Source organism: Manis pentadactyla, chromosome 17 (assembly GCF_030020395.1).
Source record: "Manis pentadactyla isolate mManPen7 chromosome 17, mManPen7.hap1, whole genome shotgun sequence".
Classification (NCBI taxonomy): domain Eukaryota; kingdom Metazoa; phylum Chordata; class Mammalia; order Pholidota; family Manidae; genus Manis; species Manis pentadactyla.
Window position 1 is genome coordinate 16,364,882 of NC_080035.1, and position 18,667 is coordinate 16,383,548.

The following is an 18,667-nucleotide window of genomic DNA, read 5'->3' on the forward strand; positions in this document are numbered from 1 at the left end:
GATAATTGCTTTTAAAATACTTTAATTTTTCTCCTTTGTAATTTTCTTCATCATTTCCCTAGAACAGAAGCAAACAGTGTTTCTGGTTTTTATTCTAAACAGCATGAAGAGATCTCTAAGTGTGAAGCATATCCAAGGGAAAAATAACCTTCTTAGATATAGATGTTATTGCCATTAAATTACTACCTTAAGTAGATGTACATATAGGAGATACAGTTAATTTCACATGAAGATGGGAAGGAGCAGTAAGGTAATGGACTTTATTGAAAGTGCTTTTAATCCCATTATGCACGTTTGAGAAGCTTTCTAAGCAGGGAAGACCACTGAGTTGATAAAAGAAGCATTTAGTTAGCAAATGCCTTTGTGCTTCCCAGCTCACTGGTATATTTGCTTTAGAAATGAATGTTCCTTGGTAGTTAGAGAGATCTCTAACTGAACTGTCTCAGAAATAAAGTATGTGTCTGTGTATTGTTGAGGTGTGATCAGGGTCAGGAAGTCACTAAGGAATACATTAAGCAACTTTTCGTGGATTTGTGGATTGCATAATTTAAAACTATCCTGGAGCAGCCATAAATTATGCATAGGTTTTATTTTCTTATTTTACATTTTTGTAGGGGAGAAAGATATTTCTGCAATCTCTACACCTTTAGCATTACCTGAATCTCTCATTGTCGAATGCTGAGCATCCAGAAGGAGCCATACCATCTGCTGCGTAGGCTGCCTTCCTAAGATCTTTGTAGTACTCGTTCTTCCTCAAACCCTGTTGTCTTTTGAAAAGGAACCGATGTCCCATTGTGTATAGGATAATTCCATTAGATATCACATTCAGTTGTGTTAAAACAATGGCAGAGACCCACTCATCAGTGATTTAGAAATTAACATCTGGTTTGTTTTGCAGTATTTATGCATTATGTGTTGTTATTTAAAACCATATGAAGATAGGATTCATTAAAAATATTACAGTGCATACGTTAGATGGATCCTGAATTTTCCCTCTTTGTCAGTGTTTTAGGATGCGTAGCACCTTCTGTGGCTGTACAAACCATGTTAGGACATGAGCTGTATTTTGTTTCAAAGCTGATCTCCTTTTTACTCATATGAACACTCCAAACTTGTCCTGCGCTGTGATCAGTATATAGCTAAACAACAGATGGTAAAAAATCAAAACACACTCAGAATCTGGGGGAAAAAAATTCAATGTAATGATTTTATTTGCTTGGGTCACTTTGTTTTATAAATCGACAATAGGGAACACAATAATTAGTTACCAGCATAGTGCAATTTTTTTAGTCGTTGACTGTTTAAATAACTGGTGGCATTAAAACATTACTTTCAGGTCGCTTTTAATTAGTACGCTTGAAGACATGGGGTATGTATTTTAATTGTCTCCTTTTAAACTGCAGCCAAAGTTTAACAAGTGGATATTCCCAGACCTACAGACGTATTTACATTTTCCGATGAGGCGCTTTTGCTGTACCGCTAGGTGGCAGAATAGCTTTACAGTTTCCGGCTTTGCGCTTGGGAGGCTGCAATGTACCCCCAGCTCCGTCCCACAGCAGCTGAGGCTGATTTAAATGTATAAACAAGCAGAAGGAATTTGTGACACACACACCACCATGACTAAAGCGCAAAGCAACAAGTCCAAGCCAGGGTCTGGTGAAGGCAAGGCTATGCTGATGGGCGGAAGCAGAGGGAGGTATCCTGAGAAACCTGTGTGCGATTTTGTACCATTGCCCAGACTACTGCACCAAAGGGAGACAGTTGGCACACTCATAAGCCCGCTGCTGCTGGGAAGACCACTGCTTCCACGTGACCCCGAGTGGCTGTTGTCCCTTGACCCTTGTTGGAAGAGGAGCAATGAGGCAACATGATGTGGAGGAGTGGCTAAAAATGTAAAAATTAAATCGTTTAGATGGAAAGTATACAGTTTTGAGGCTTCTTAACAGCAAGAGGTTAGTTATGGAGTTGAGTAGGACTAGAATCTGATGGCCAAACGTTTTATTTGTGTATATAAAGGTTTGTTAAATTGATATCCAGGATATTACCCAGGAAATATATGAATTTTTGCAACCTATGGAATATTTGCAGTAAATACAGGGAGATGCTGGGCTGCATGAAAAGGGACTTGCATACTTGTATTTGTAGACTATACATGGGATTTGGAAGGGATGGGGATTTTTTTCCTTTTTTGAATGAAAACCGTTGTATTCCAGAATAAATGGAGCCTTTTCACTTAGCAAAGCACAAGAGGTGATGAAAAGAAAGGGAAGGACATGTGTTCCTATAGGCAGGGGAGAGCCACAGCAGCTGCATTATTCTGGAAAGGTAACACTCCGTACATTGTATTCTGAGCTGATCCACCTACAACTGCCATCACAGCCGGCACCTGGTGCAGGATGAGTGACACACAACACTCCCCAAATGTCACTGTCCAGCCGTGTCCACCAATTAAAACTAATAAACATTCCTCCCCAGGCCGAAGTTGTGCCGCCAGCCCAGCGAGCAGCAGAGCAGGCGATGGCAGAGCAGAATACCAGCCGTAGCAGCAACAGCCAGAGCCCTGGGCAGCAGGTGCACTTGGCCGGGAGCAGGGAAGGGCACAGCATGGTGCTGGCACCGCTGGCTCACAGATTACGCAGGCAGAGCTGAGCTGTTTACAAATTGATAGCAGAGGGGATTTGGTTGGAGAAGGAGCTGAGCACGCTGCAGTCAGTGCTCAGAGAAACCCGAGTGGGGTTTCATGCTGGTTGATTGGGGGCCATTCACCTTAGGGAAAAAAGAACAACACCCCTCCTGCCCCCAAAACGCCCTTACCAGGTGGCAGAGCCCAGTTCCATGGGCAGATGAACACACCTGGTGAAAGACCCAAGGATTGAGGGCCAGAAAAATCTCTTTCTCACTAAGGTAATCTCTTCCAGGTCCCATGGATTTGCAGATCCCAGAGCAGCCCAGTGGGGGTAGCTTGGAAACTGGAGAAGACAGAATAAAAAGGGGCCATGAAATAGGAAGAAAATAAACCTCCACAAAAGGTAAGGGCTGCAAGTACAAGGAGCCGCAAGAAGGTACGGGGCCTGCTGAAGGGTCTCAGCGCTCTGTGGCGGTCAGGGGCTCTACACGCACCTCCATGCGGGCTTTTTCTGAGAAAGAGGTGGAGAATCCTAGGAGAAAGGGCTTTTGCATAAGTTGGAGTTAGGGATGCAGGGGTCAGGAATGCCAGCTTTCCGTGGGATGGATTGCAGGGGCCGGGGGGCACAGATGGTGTGTTTCCATGCACCTTTAATCATGGACGGTGCTCACTTGCCACGGTGAGGCATTGTGGGTGAGTTTTTCTCGGTTTCAGTGTTATTTCTACCAAAGACAGGAGGAACATGTCCTTTTTCCATCTTGTCAGCAGTGCAGCAACCTATGTCAGTCTTCGTTTTCACCTCTGCTGGTTTCAACTCTGCTCTCTGGTGAAGTCAGTGCTGTCAGTTTGACATGATGCTTCTCTCTGTGAGTGCTGTAATGATGCAGGACACCTGAAGGTGTCATTTTCCTGTGGTTAATTAACCTTGAGGCTGGAGGCACACCAGCCTGGCCCTTTAATTACATTTATGTGTAACCCTGCAAACACAAGGTGACGAGGGGCCACTGGCACTGCTGTCATCTCCCCATCCCACCTGTCTGACCCACCACCTGGGGATTGTTATACAGTACTGACTTCCGTCCTCGACATGGATTGTTCTGCATTCTGAGTTCAGATGGCAAAGCTTTGAGTGTCTGAGTGGAACCTTTTGACAGGTGTATGCAAACACTTGCAGTGAAGAAATTCTTTTAAAATTTAAAAGAATCAAAGCAACCTCCTTTGTCTCGGCTTGCCGTGGTCACTGGACCCAAAACTGAAAAAGCGGACATGATTATGACTGTGGTAATAGAAACCTGTGGAAAGTATGTTTCTGCTACCACTGCTTTCAGAGTTTCTAAAATTGAGTCAGTTGTCTCATTGATACCCTAGTATCTCCATTTTCCACAGTTTGAGTGAACTGAGCCAAGGCTTTGTTCACAATGTCATCTGCCAAAAGCATTTGACTCTAGCATGCTGGGTCTTAAGCCATAGGGATGAAGTGGTTTGAAGCTGGCAATTGAGGTGATATGGCGGAAAAAGAGAAGAGAGTGGGAGGTGGTTGTGCTGTCAAATCAGAGAAGGTGGGAAGGAGGAGGAAGGAAGCAGGTGGTGAAGACCTAGAAGTTCAAAACGTAACCCGGGAATCACACCCAGTCTGGTGACCCGAAGCACTGAGATTCACAGGCTAAGGATTTGAGTCACAGGGAGTCAGCGACATGAGCCAAGAACATACACCTTGGACTTGGTTTGAACATGGACAGAGGGACTAAAAAAGTGAAGTGTGACATAGAATCAGGAATGGAGACTGTTAACCAAAGCGCATAAGGAGTCCTTCTGCCTTGCCCTGTCACATTTAAAGTAGGTCATCACTCACTTATTTAATAACAAAACAAAACCACCAGTCATCACATGCTTGGGTTGCAAATAGGAAAAAGAGATTCCATGTATTGCAAACCAGTTTGATTTTTTGGATTTCCCTGTACAACACTGCCACTGAATTGTTATTCATTTTATGCTTAAGTACATCCAGTGGCCGACTCCTTTCCAGTTATCTATCTGTGGTTTCTGTATATTGACGGTTCTTCCTTTTGTTCATTTCAACACAGCCTCTGCAGAGTTCTGTTCACAGCACTCTTCTGATTTTGCAGCCATGCAAAGCAAGCCCGTCACTCCATGGTGTGAAAGTGTTTCACATATTTGTAAAGAGAGCTCACGGCCCATTATTCAATTTGTTATGAACCTCATAAATGTCAAGTGCTTTTCTACACTCTGTATGACCAAGATGGAATCTAGGTCCTCATACAAGTTGTATTCTTGCTCAGGAGAAAAGGGATGTATCTGCTTCTCAGGATGTGCTGTTGTCACGGACACAGGTGGGTCAGTAAGATGAGCCAGGAGGACATAGAAGGGCAGGGCTGACCACGTCTCCTATTTGGGAAGGTGGACATGCAGCACCTTGGATATGCAGAGGTTCAGTAGGCATGACAACGGGGAGTTTAAATATCTGAGATCTGCAGGGAGAAATAGGGAGAAATCCCTCCTATCCTTGAGCAGTAACAGAATAACCGTTCTGGTATCTCTTCCTGAAGACAGTCACCATGTGAGCAACACCAGGGTTTTCCCAGGAGGACTTGGGCTGACTCTCCACTTCTTTTGGCTTTTGAAATATATTTAAAGGGTAGTGATTACAGTTGGCTGTCCAGCATAACATGGGGTTTAAAATGGAGGGAGTAACATTAGGTCTGCTCCAAGGGGAAGTATGGGAAGAAGGCAGAAAGTGGCTTTTTGTATGTTTTCTTATTTTTGACTCTTGTTTGATGGAGCCAAAATGAGAGAGTAGGAGAAATTCATAAAGCTTTTTAGTCTACATATTTTGAGGACAGGGGCCAGATCTTAGGTATCTTTATGTTTCCTGTTACATTGTGCACAAAAAAGCCAACAAAAATATTTGTTGAATGAATACCTATTTTAATACAGTGTAAGGGCAAAATTAATGCTATCATGCCTCTTTTATAATTTGAATTGGCTTTCCTGAAAGCTATAGTTTTATTATATGAATTATTATAAAATACATACCCTGCTATCACATGCCTTTGTGATTTAACTTTCAAATCTACTCCTCTCTGTGTTGCAAATGGATCATGTAGAGATAGTAATGTTGGTTAATTTAAAGAGTATAAGATGTTAAACTGCTCATGGTTTATCCCAAGGAAATTCAGGGGAAGTCATAAATCACCATGGTGACAGAGCACATTGTGGTCCTTAGGGGGATAAAATACTATAAACCTTTTCTAATGATTTACAAATCTCTCAAATGAATTGTCATATTGACACAACTTGGGCCACAGCAGGGAATAATTGTTCTCAGTTACACATCCTAAAACAGAGGGGAAATCTTATGTGAAAATCATGCCTGGTATATCAAACCACGCTTACTGTACTGTTTGCTCTTAGCTTGTTTAATAGTTTTAAAAGAGAAATACCATCCTTCCCCCTAGGGATTCTAACTAAAACAAGGTTTCCTTTTATAATGAGGTGAAACAGTTTACAACATTTTAAACAATCCTAATAATTTGTTCTTTTATAACACTTCTTGATTGAGCCTCAGATTCTTAAACATTAAAATTGTATTAAGTCTGGATTCTCTAAGCATCCAAATTGCTCTGAGCACCAAATCACAGTAGCTCCATTTCAAAGACAGCAAAACTGCAGACCTGTATCTTCAGTTTTGTTTTTTTTTTCCAAAAATGCACTTAGAATCTTCTCATAACAGCAAGTTTTGTTTTTAAGTTTTCCAGTTATAAACATGACAGTGCACAATGGAAAATGTTCAGTTTTTAGAAATTCAAGAGGATCATAAAAACCAGTTTGTCACTGAGAAACTAAATCATAGTTGAGAGAAAAGTTTCTTCAATTACTTTTATTTATTAAGATAAAATAATTCTGTACCAGATACTGAGCACTGCAAGAAGCAGGGAAGTCCTTCTCCTGGAAATAGTTGTAAACTTACAGAAATGCATGGAATATCTGCTTTATAAGAGGTAAAAGGATGATTATCTTATGTTTTTCTTATTATCAAATCCTGCACCCTCAAGTAATCACAGTGAACCACAAATACAGTTTCACTGTAGCTGAAACACAGCTGTCTCCTGGCATCCCTTGGAATCATTCTACTTCTTTAATAATGCAGCATTCTCTTGGGACCTAATTTCTGCCTTAAATAATTCATAGTGCACGCTTTGTATTAAATGAACAATTTTAATGAGAAAACCATATTTACTTGACTGGGGAATACTGTTGATTTGATTTGAATGTTATTTTGAATGAACTAGCATTGGGTTAACAAGATTTTACTACTGTTCCCCAGTTACATTCTAGCCTTGCTTTTTGGTCATAATTATTTGTCTTAGACCACAGTAAGTTGACAAAGTGAGAAGAAATTGAGAGAAGGAACTTTAGATTACATGATAGAAAATGTACAGGGGAGATTCATTGAAGACAATAAACAGCATACAAATGAAAACTTTAAAAAGTGGACATCCTTTCCATTCTCTCTAACCTGAGGTTTTGTGGATGTTAACTGTGTATCAGGTCTGTTCCTCAATACGGATAAACAGTGAAGTCTTTGTGGCATTAATCCACTCTTCTTTAAACTATTTATCAAAGTTTTACATTTATTTGTGAGATTATTTGAGTAATGGCATTAACTCTAATACAATAGAAAATGCAGTAGAAAATACATAACAGAGTTATGAGTAACTGTAGAAAGGGAGGAACTGTAAAATCCATGAGAACAGAGAAGAATGTTTTTGAGAAAATAGCACCTAGGAGAGCATTTCTTGCAGAGTTGATACCCAGTAAATATTAAGTGAATGAATAGTGGGCAAAAAAGTAAGCAGTGTTAAAGGAAGCACTAATAATATGAAAACAACTATGATTACTAAGTACTAGCAAATGAAGAGTAACCAGGTACAGACATTGGTCAAAGTGTTGGGCATACATTCGTGTATAATCCTTACCAAACATATCCAATGATTATTGTGATTATTGTTCCCATTCTATAGAAGAAGAGGCAGAGGATTAAATGGGTGAAATAGATTAAGTTCATGTACGAAAGTCTGAACCTGAACCTAGGTTTTCCTCACTTTAAATATCATGCTCTTAACCACTGCATAGCACTAACTTAAGGGCCTATAAGGGCTTGGTGTTTACACGATGTCTCCCATACAACTATTGGAAGTTGCAAATCTGCTTAGCACTCATCAGTTGAGGCCCAGTGTGTTCTGCATGGTGCAAATGGAGACATTATTTCTGTCTAATATCAGACCACTATTAAAATGCTTTCCTTAGCTCTTGACTTCATAGTTTAAAGTATGAGAACATGAAGACAATTAACTGAAGTATCTGTGAAATATTAAAACCCTGCACAAGTAGATTCAGCCAGCCACATTTTACTAAAATCTCACTGTTTTCATCTCTCAATACTTACATTATGAGGTATTGCAAAAGGAAAATATGTTTCCCATCATGAATATGTTTACATAGTATTTGAAATAAAGAATGAAGCATGTGGGGAAAATTTAAGAACGTTTCATGAAGCAATTTGCAGATGAGCTTCAATCTCCTATCTGGTTTATGCTGATTAGAGATTAAAATTGTTGCACATTTCTCAAAGTTGATAATTTAAATACAGAAAATAGTAGGTTTGTAATGAATCCCAAGAAATATTTTTAATTGCAAAAAGGTAAACCAAAATTTTAATTAGTGGATGTGAAAACAATTTATTTGAACTGTGTGTGTGTATTCTCACAAATGAACTATTATTCAGATACCTCAAATCTTATTTCAACTGAGTCTCTGATACTTTTAATATAAATGAAATGGGAAAATACAACATGAAAGTAATGTAGGGTATTTAGACAAAAGCTTCCTGTCTCAAGTCCCTTTCTCTCTTCTGAACTGCAATTAAAATGCAATAGAATTTTTTATAAATCAAAGTGCATAAAACACAAACCTATATTAATAAACTGTATAATAAATGTATAATGCTAATCTTACTATGATTATCAATACTAAGTAAAAATAATGACTAATGTCATTTCCTGGGTTCTGATTTAAATAGCAATGTTGCAGCTTGTCTATTCTTGTCTATTTTCAGGTCACAGAAAAGGGAAAAAAAAACATCCTTTCTACTTTACTTCTCCTTTCAAAGGAAATTTAAAAAAGAAAGGAGTTTGTGTAGTATTTCTGACAGAAAATTTCTCAGAATCCAGAAATACTTCTTTTCTCTGTATTAAGTTGCCGGGGATACAAAGGAGCACTTATGATTGACTACTATCTCCTTTTGCATGAGCGATAATTCCTGAACACACAGTTCTCAATTAAAATAGAAATTTTCAACTGCATATTTCTTTATATATGTTATATTTTTACACCACAAAATATGAAAAGAATGAAATAAAGTTGGGCTCTAGGACATTACAAAAGTGAAACAGAAGCTGAGGGGATTTTTAAGTGGGGAGGGAAGATGTTTGCTCTCCATTGTTCCTGTGTCCTCATCTGGGTGTAGCTGTGTGGGTCACACCCTTGAGGAAGATGAGTCTTTATGTTGTGGACATATCCTATTTCCCAACTGCCTTTTAAATACAGATGATCTATATTAGAGTCAAACACTTAAAAGTGATATTTTGAGAACTTAAAACTCTAAGTACATGTACCTTTAAGGACATTACCAGAAGGACCACCATCGCCTCTTTCATTAGAACGCACTGCAGGTACTGAGCTTTAAACAGACTTGCCACTTGATACATCTGAAAGACAGTGGTGGCTTTCTGAAAGGAAACAGATTTAATTTTAGCACTTATACGTGGTAAAGCAGAGATGAAATGAAAGAAAAGAGAAATTAGTGTGGAAGCGTTATCAGGCGCATTGAACAGATTGTTCCCTTGTGAATGGCCAGGATGATTACTCATATATAAGAACCATAGACTTTCTGAGCTATTAAATCCTTTTAAGAACACATAGGCTATTATGCCACCATTTGGAAGTGGGAAACTAAATAAAGCCTGGTGCTGATGACTGAATTGACAAGGTCTCATTTTTAGTAAGTATCAAAATTGAGACTAGAAGAGGGACAGACAGGGCAGTGTGTCAGACCTTGTGGAAACCAGCTCCACAAACCAGCTGAGCCTGAGAAGAGTGGATGTGGATGAGGAGATCAAGGGAAACCCAGAGAAAGATGTAATGAAGACATGGAACCAAGGCTGGAATCAGGAGGTCACTGACCGCTGGTGGCAGACAAGTGATGCACAACTTCTGGACCGATCTAACTTCTGGTGTTGGCACTTCTGCTTCTGGTGATCTCACTTCCTGGTGTTCCGATCCAGTGATGTCACTTTCAGGGTGACATACTTCCGGCCCTCCACAAGACATTATGTTAGGGATGTTTACATCTACTGTCTCATTTCTACCATAACCTTGGGAAGTTAGTTACTATTTCACAGGTGAGAAACTGAGGCTTACAGAGGTAGGATAGCCTAGTTGCAAAGCTAGTAGGTGGCAGACTTAGGAATCAAGGTCTCTTTGACCCTTTAAGTTAAATTCTTCCACTGCAACAGGCTGCCTCTCAGCTCTACCAGTACTTGGCTTAGTGGCTCTGCTAAAATACAGTAGATAAATAAATAAAAGGTTATTCAAAACTAAGATATTCCTTACAATGAAAAAAGGAGATATATGAAGTTGTCCCTATTGAGACAGTGCTTGTGAAATTTCAGAAATAGCTTCCATGAACAGAGAAAGTAAAGAAAGGGAACAAACTTAGATACGATTTGGATTATTTTAAACTCTTGGGTAACAGCCCTCCTGGGTGGAATGCTCTAAGTGTCTCCTGACATTTTAAGAGGCCATTTAGTTCATTTACAGATAGGTGCAACTGTTTGTACACTTGCTCACTTTCACATGTGAAGCATCTGCTACCTGTTTGAAAACCTAGACATAAATTTTCTTCTTATTTGCCTTTCAATTCTGTAAGACAATTCTTTAACAAGATCTGCCTTGACTGGAAGTCATTAATGATCATAATTATTAAAAATGCATTTGTATTCTCAAATATGTTTGCATTTCACAAGTCTTATCAAAAGACCAGTCTTTTAGTAATGCTTGCAATCAAATTTTACTTCCTTAATAAGCATTCCATTAATAAATGCAAATAAGAATTCAGAAAAGTTCAGTGAGTAGACCTTATTCCACATGTCTACATAAAGCAGTATGACAAAATAACAAAGGATATAGTAACATATTTTATCAAATATTGGCAATATTTTTAAATTTCAACTTGGAATTTATGATGGAAAAAACTTAAGGTGTGTCTTTTTCTTTCTCCTTCATTTTTTATTTCTTTTCTCATACATTGCACTCATTCATTCATTTGACCATTCAAAAAATACTTATTGATTGCTGCTGCTTGCTATGAACAGTCCCAAGCACTGGTTATAGCAAATAAAGTAAACATATGCCCTTGTACTCATGGAGCTTATGCTCTAAGTGGCAGAGAGAGACAATAGTTACTGTAAAAGAAGCAAAATGGTGTCAGAGAATAAATGTAATGGCAAAAGCAAATCAGAGTGACAGCTAATGGGATGAGTTACTTGAAGAGAATTCCAGGATAGGTCTCTAGGAAGATACCTTTTGAGAGCAGACAGAAGAAGCCAGCCAGGCAAAGATGTGGGAACAGGGCAAACTTCTTGGCAAGAGCAGGTTTCAAGTATTCAAAGATTAAAAAGGCCGGTGTGGTCAAGGAAAGCACTTGCTTCTCCAGAACTCCAGAAGCAAGAAAGTCCAAAAGCAAGAAAAACGAACTTAATGTTAGTGCTGGGCAGAGAATGGGTGATAGTGAGGTGGCAATCAACAAAGACACACCATTAAGGCGACCAGGGCAGCGGTCGCAGTGTTTGAGCACTCCTGGCATCAGTGTAGACGGCATGACAGAGATTCAGAACAGGCTTTGAACTTACAACTGAAAGGACTTTAAGAGTTTGATGGACAATGAAAGAGAAGAGTCAGGATTGATTTCAAACATTTTTTAGCTTAGGGAAACGGTGGAAGCTGAAGCCATTTATTAAGATGTGGAAGCCTCTTTTGATAATTTAAAATTCTTTGTCCATGACTAATATGTCCAATCCCTTTTCGGTATAATAGGGCTAGAGTATTATTAAAAGATTTTTAATGACCACAGTTATCCCTGTTCATTATCTTGAAGACTTTGCCATTGTAACCTGCAACTGGCTTCTTTTTTCAGTAGGGCATTGTGGGGGCAGTTCCTGGAATGCATGTCTGTGAGAGGATTGGCAATGAATCATATAATATCATGAGCTCTGTGCAATAAGGTCATGAACATATTTCCAATTTTTTTTTTTTTTTTTTTGCTTGGCCCATAAGTAGTAAAGAATTGATGAACAAAGCAGGGACTAAATCAGAAATAAGTAAGCAGTTAGTCGCTTGAGGCATTGCTGCCATGCAATGGGAGTCTGCCTTTCTGTTTAGAAGCACTACCTATATCCTTCTGGATGGAGTGAGAGTCAAGGACATTGTAGGATAAATTTATAAGAAAGCATAAGAAACATGTACCACATAACTCTGTGAGATGGAAAGCAGTCTGTTTGTGGAAAAGTCTCCAGTGCTTTGCAGCCACGAGCCTGACTGACAGCACTCTCAGTTTGCTATCTGCAACTGTTTACCGTTCCTCAAGGCTCCTTGTTTCCAGTGCCCTTCCTGAACTGTCCTACTCAGAATTCCTCAAGGACCCTTGACTCTTCACCTTTTTAACTCTGCTCTGTATTATGAATCTTTCTGAAAATCAGTCTAGCATTTAAGATGAAATATTCAGGGTGAAGAAGACAGAGGTCAACAAATGAGCTGACCCACCATAATGCAATCGCAACAAAAACAAAGCAGCCAGCTAAAGAGTAAGCCTCTGCTCTAATCAGAAAGGGGGTGTGAAGTTTTGTTTTTCCCTTTGTGTTAGCTTTGCAAATCTTTCCCTTAGCTATTGCTCTACCTATTGTACACTTTGTATTTCAGTCTAGCATTCTAGCTTAAGTTTTGCAAAGTAGGTGCCAAAACTGAACCATAGGGTGATTCAGACAACCTTTATGCTGCACAGGGTGTATCCAAATCATTTCTGACACTGTGTGCTCCCTGCTGTCTTTGAGGGCTGTGCACAGCCAGCCTCAGCAAATCTCCAGGGTGCAACCATTCTGCCCAAAGCTAGTAGGTAGAACTCTCTGGGCTGAACTAACTGTGGAGGAAGGAGAGCGAGCAGATGTTGCACACCACAGATGAGTGAATGGAAGCAGAGTCATCACAGAGAAGGGCAAAAAAAAAAAAAGCAGAAATGCTGCAAGTGATTATACTGATGCATCGTGGGAATAATATTGATGTCAGGGCTGCAGATAAGTATGGGATGCCTTAACCTGAAATATTTGAGACACATTTCTGCCTCTGTGTTCTGTTACGTTTTAAGATTAGTTATTATGGCAATAGTGGCAGCTTCGTACAATGAGGGAATTAAACCTGGGATTCAGGTTCCTATTTTGATTGTACCACTAACAACATGAGTCACCCTAGTCATGTCTCCTCAAGTCCCTGAGCTTTGATTTTTTTTCATCTCTAGATTGAAGATAGCATATCCAGCGCCTAGCAGTAGTGTGAAGAGTAATATAAAGAATGTGAAAATAATTTTAAGATAAAAAAGTGCTCAAAAAAGTGACATCTGTCTCTATTAGTTATTAGGAGAAATTGGCTCCACTCTGATACTCTTGTACTCATGGACATGTATAGTCACTTAAAAAAATATAGGTTTAAGAGGTAACATTTATTAAGTGCTTACTTTGGTCAAGAACATGAATCATCTCATTTAACACTCACTACAACCACTTGGATGCGTACTGTTGTCCACATTTGACAGAGGAGAAAATCAAGACTCCGAGAGGTTAAGTGCCTTGACCAAGGAAACCTAACTGAGCTAGCACATACAGCATATCCAATTTCAAAGCAAGGATTTTTAGCTCTGCATGCTATTTAAACCGTAGGTCCAAGTATATTATGAAGTAGTGCTCAGAATATAAAGCTGTAAAATCCTTCCAACAGTATTAAAATAAACTACAATAACTCAAATCATGGATTTTAATGCTCATGAGATAGATCATAGTGCCCACACTATACTTTATTGATGAATTTAATCAATATGGCTACTTCCTCCACACAAATCATTTGACTGTACTTGACAGGAGCAGTTGTTGAGTGTATTCACCACTTTTAATTTGAATCAGAGTAGCCATGTCTGCGGAGAACAACAATATGCCAGCTTTATTTGGAAGGGGATTTTAAGTTGAGAGGAGGTATGCATGCTTTAGTATTAAGTACATGTTGTCCCTGTATTAGCAATTGGGAAGGTAGCATTACTACTGATAAAAATTATAGGGATGCCATAATTTTCAATATAGTTCAACTGCCTCCAAAGAGTAGACAGGGTAAGTTCCCTGAGTGCTAAGGAACTAAATGGCATTTGCAGAAGCTGGGGAGCTGTTTATATCAAAAAGCAGTGAGTGTTATCCTCACCTGTGAATCACTGTTCCTGAGAGAGCATCACTTTTAGTATCAGGTTCAGCATGCAAAAATTGATGAACTATCTGGATGGAATTTGGAATAGAGCAGACCTTACTGAGTGTTTGTGGAGATGGAAGCAGATAATGTCGCACCTATGCAAACAATCTGGTGCTGACGTTTAGACATTGGCATTTTTGTTGTTTTTATGTCTTGGGCTCTCTTGTCAGGTTGTTTTGCAATCTACCTCTGCCCCTCCTCCCCCAGGTTCCCTGCTTCCGCGCTTTCAGAGGCAAAAATCCCTTCTTCCTTCCATTTCTCATAGGGAATGGTTTCAGTTGGCTTCAGCCCTGCTTTGCGCAGCTGGTGCATAAAGGTTTGTGTTTCCTTTGAAGGCCCAGTTAAGCTCTAGGACAAGGAAGTACACACTCATCTCTACTCAGAGGCAATTTGCGTTTCATTGGTTACATAATCTTGCAGTTTTTGCATCAGTACATGGTCTGTTGTGCCAAGAAATGATTACTGATTTAATTATAGAATGCTATGATTTATGATTTTTATTAAGAATACCCTAATTAATTATATTCGGTGTGATGCCATACTTATAACATCCCTCACCCCACTGAAATAACTCCCTTTGTAGATTTAGAACATGAGGGATAATGGATGAGAAAATAATGTTGGCTATAGAGGCAGAATTCATTCATTCAATTCACTTTTCCAAGTATATGAGAAAGGGCACCAGAAAAAGGTTTGTGTCCTTACTCATCAAATGTGAAGAGAATTTCACAGAACCCAAAATTTCATTACAGATGATAAATATTTTCCCTCTTTTTCTTATCAGAAATGTTGGGGGGCAGAGAATGGAAGGATGGTCCCATAAATGCATGTAGCACATGTAAATACAGTAATAAACATCGGTATTTTTACTGAGTATATGTTTTAACAAAGTTTTAAAATATGCCTCCTAACCTTCACAACTAAATCACAGGGTGTTAGTTATCTGTTGTGGCATAACAAATCTTAGTGACTTAAAACAATAATAATTCGTTTTTATCTCTCATGGTCTCAATGGGCTGGGAATTCAAGAGTGGCTTGGCTGGCTGGTTCTGGCTTAATGTCTGTCATGATGGGGTTGTCCAAAAACAAGTTCATTCTCATATTTGGTATCTGAGAAGATTCAAACCACTCCATCTCCAGGTGGTCTCCACATGGTTTCTCTTTTATGGTAGAGTCACGGGAGCTGGGCTCTTTCCTGATGGCCCAGGGAGTCACAGGCATGACCTTGAAGAAGAGAGCCAGGTAACAGCTGTACCACCTTGTATGACCCGACCTCGGAAGTCATGTGGCATTTCCTATAGCACACTCTATCAGAAAGGCACTCGGGAAGTCCTGTCCAGGTTCAGAAGGAGGGTACATCGATTGCCTCTTTATTGGAAACCATGAAATTCTAGAAGAACATGTAAGACCAGAATATTGCCATGGCCCTTTTTGGAAGCTATAATCTGCCACATTGGATAGCATTACTGTCTCTTATTTAAAGATAAACAAACCTGTGTTCAGTGAGCTTAAGAGAGCTAAAGCCATTGGATAATATTTGGTCAAGGTTTCTGGGACTTAACAGTTCTGTACTCCAACTGTCAGCAGTGTTTTGGCTTCTCCACCAAGGCACCACTTAAATCCTCTTCTCACAAGAATTGTACCAAAGGGCATTAAACCTCCCCCACTTCTGACCTTACCGAGGAGCACTTTTGGAACACGCAAAGGGATTCCCATCACTCTCTGGCCTTTAATTGAGCCAGACCTTATTTCATCACCTTCCTGCTGGTTTGGCTGATAGGGAACAGAGTAATATGTCTGTCTTAAAATTGTTAGCTTCTTGTTGGTGCCCTCATATTTTCCTTGGCAGCTTGCACAACAGGCTCAGTAGAGGGACTGTCTGACATGTGCACTGTGGTTTAATGATGAACCCAAACGTTCCTGGATGAAACTGAAGTAAAAAGAGAAGGTGGGAGGGAAAGCAGAGTCAGATAAGGAACAAAGAGAGGTTGTTTTTAAGGGATGACAAAGTTTACTTTACATGATTATGTTTTATTTTGATCTGAAGGAAATGACAAAGCCGATACTTTCTGAAGACAGATCTTTTAACAGTAAATATCCTTACTGAATCTGCCAAGCTATTTGTGTTTTATTTTAAAAGCTCTTGTACCTTTCCAAGCTAAACAAAGTACTTCAAAGATTATGTGGACATTTTAGAACACTTTACTTAAAAATAGAACAAAAATGGAAATCAAGAATTTATTCAAATAAGTAGATATTGAATTCAAATAACATTCAAATGTCATTTTAATTTGTGACCTGCTACTATCTAGATCTTCATAGTCTAAAATCAAAACAAAAAAGATTGTTAATGATTTCTACCTAAAAATGAGGTTTGTAAGTGTTGTTTTCTTCCCAAAATTAAATGCTCCTATGTTGGTAATGAGTTATAGGAAAAAACTCATTTTTCAGAAACTCCATCAGAAAGAAAGACATTTATAAACTATGGAAATGTCTTGTTAATTCATAGTTATTGTTTTCTCATTCTATGAAAAAGGATAATGAGAACTTTAGAAAACCACAGATTATTTGTTGAGTGTTCAAATGTGCAAAGCTAAATTGTCTTGTCATTGTTGGGAAAGGACGACAATATTAAAGAAATAGCCAACACATTACATTTTTTGAGAATTTTACCACCAACCTGAGCCAACAGATAAAATGCCATCAGATTCCTATCACAAAGCCTCAGGATTTCACACAGCTGAACACATCTTTGCTCTCTGACTCTTGCTAAGGCAAGGGGACTTGTCTAACCTACCTAAAATCAGTGCCTTCAACTCTGTAGTGAAGACTAGAGATGAGATACAGAACACAATGGAAGGATATCTTTTGGACATGCATATTTAAGGTATTCTATGAAGCTGAAACACCTCAAAAACTGTGCTGTTTCTCATGCAAGATAACACATGTCAATATTATATATTCTTTAATGCAATTTCTATGTCCAGGTATTTCTTCTGAGACTAATGTAGTGCACCAGCTGACATGGAGCCTCTATGTTTGCCTTTACTTGTTAGTTCTAGCTGATACTTTACCCTGGGTCTGGGAAGTCCCTTCCCATCTCAGGCGAGCTGCATCAATATAACGGTATTTAGCATGGATAGAGTGTGTCTGTGTGTGCAATCTTATTTAAGCCCTTTCCGCTATGATGGCACATACATTTGCTAACAACCCTGTGAAGCAGGTAGTATTATGCCTATTCTACCAATGCTGAAATGGTGGCACAGAGAAGTTAAGTGATTTTCAAAGAATGTGAAACTAGGGTAGAGTCAATATTTGAAAACATATACTTCAGAACTGATGCTCTTAATTACTACTGTAAACTGAATGCTAAATAGCAAAAATGTAAACAAAGTCAAATTGGCAAGAAAAAATAATTTTTGATTATTGTCAATATATTAATAAGAGGTGAAAGCACTAAAGAATCTGTTTCACAAGTTTCCCAAAATGACTTTTTTCTTTATATACTCTAATGCTCCTAACTCAGGGCTTCCTAGGCTTTACAGATATTTCATATGTTGTTCTTAAGTAAAAATGAAATTAAGATAAACGCTGAAGTGGCAACATGGCTTTGCCTAATCTTGTTGACTATAGTTTGCATTTTCTGATCTCTTTAGTGTGTGTGGGCAGATTAGGCACATACTGAACCCTCTTACTAACAAACCTAATGTTTCATATCACTAGTTATTTGCAAAGGACATCTTTTACGTGAACTTATTATGAAGTATAGATACTAAGTTTGTGTTTCTAGATTATTGAGAAAAGAAAGATATGATAATGATTTAACTACTTGGACAACTCAAAACTGTCCAGTGGAACATAATATTATAATTTTATTCCATGCAAAAGTTTTGTTAAGCTTATAAGCCAACATTATGAAAAAACAGTAACATGGATTTTTTCATGTGAATTGAAAACATGGTGGATATAGAGGTTTTTAATAGTTTAGACTTATTTTTTTAAATCTTTATTTTGGTATCATTAATCTACAATTACATGAGGAACATTATGTTTACTAGGCTCCCCCCTTCACCAAGTCCCCCCCCACAAACCCCATTACAGTCACTGTCCATCAGCATAGTAAGATGCTGTAGAGTCACTACTTGTCTTCTAGTTTAGACTTATTTTTAACAACTACTAGAGAAACTTAAAATTTTGAGGGTCTTCTACACTATAAAGCAAAGAATCAATATTCAAGGCTATACCTTGGTTTGTTATGAAGTGTCTTATATTTTATTCTAGCATACTTATGAATTAATCTTTGTGTAAATATTCAATTTAGTTGTGCTGAAAGTAAGTTTCAGAAGGAAAAAAGTGACTCAGCTCCATATCATATTTTTAATTATTTTTAGAGGAAAGAAT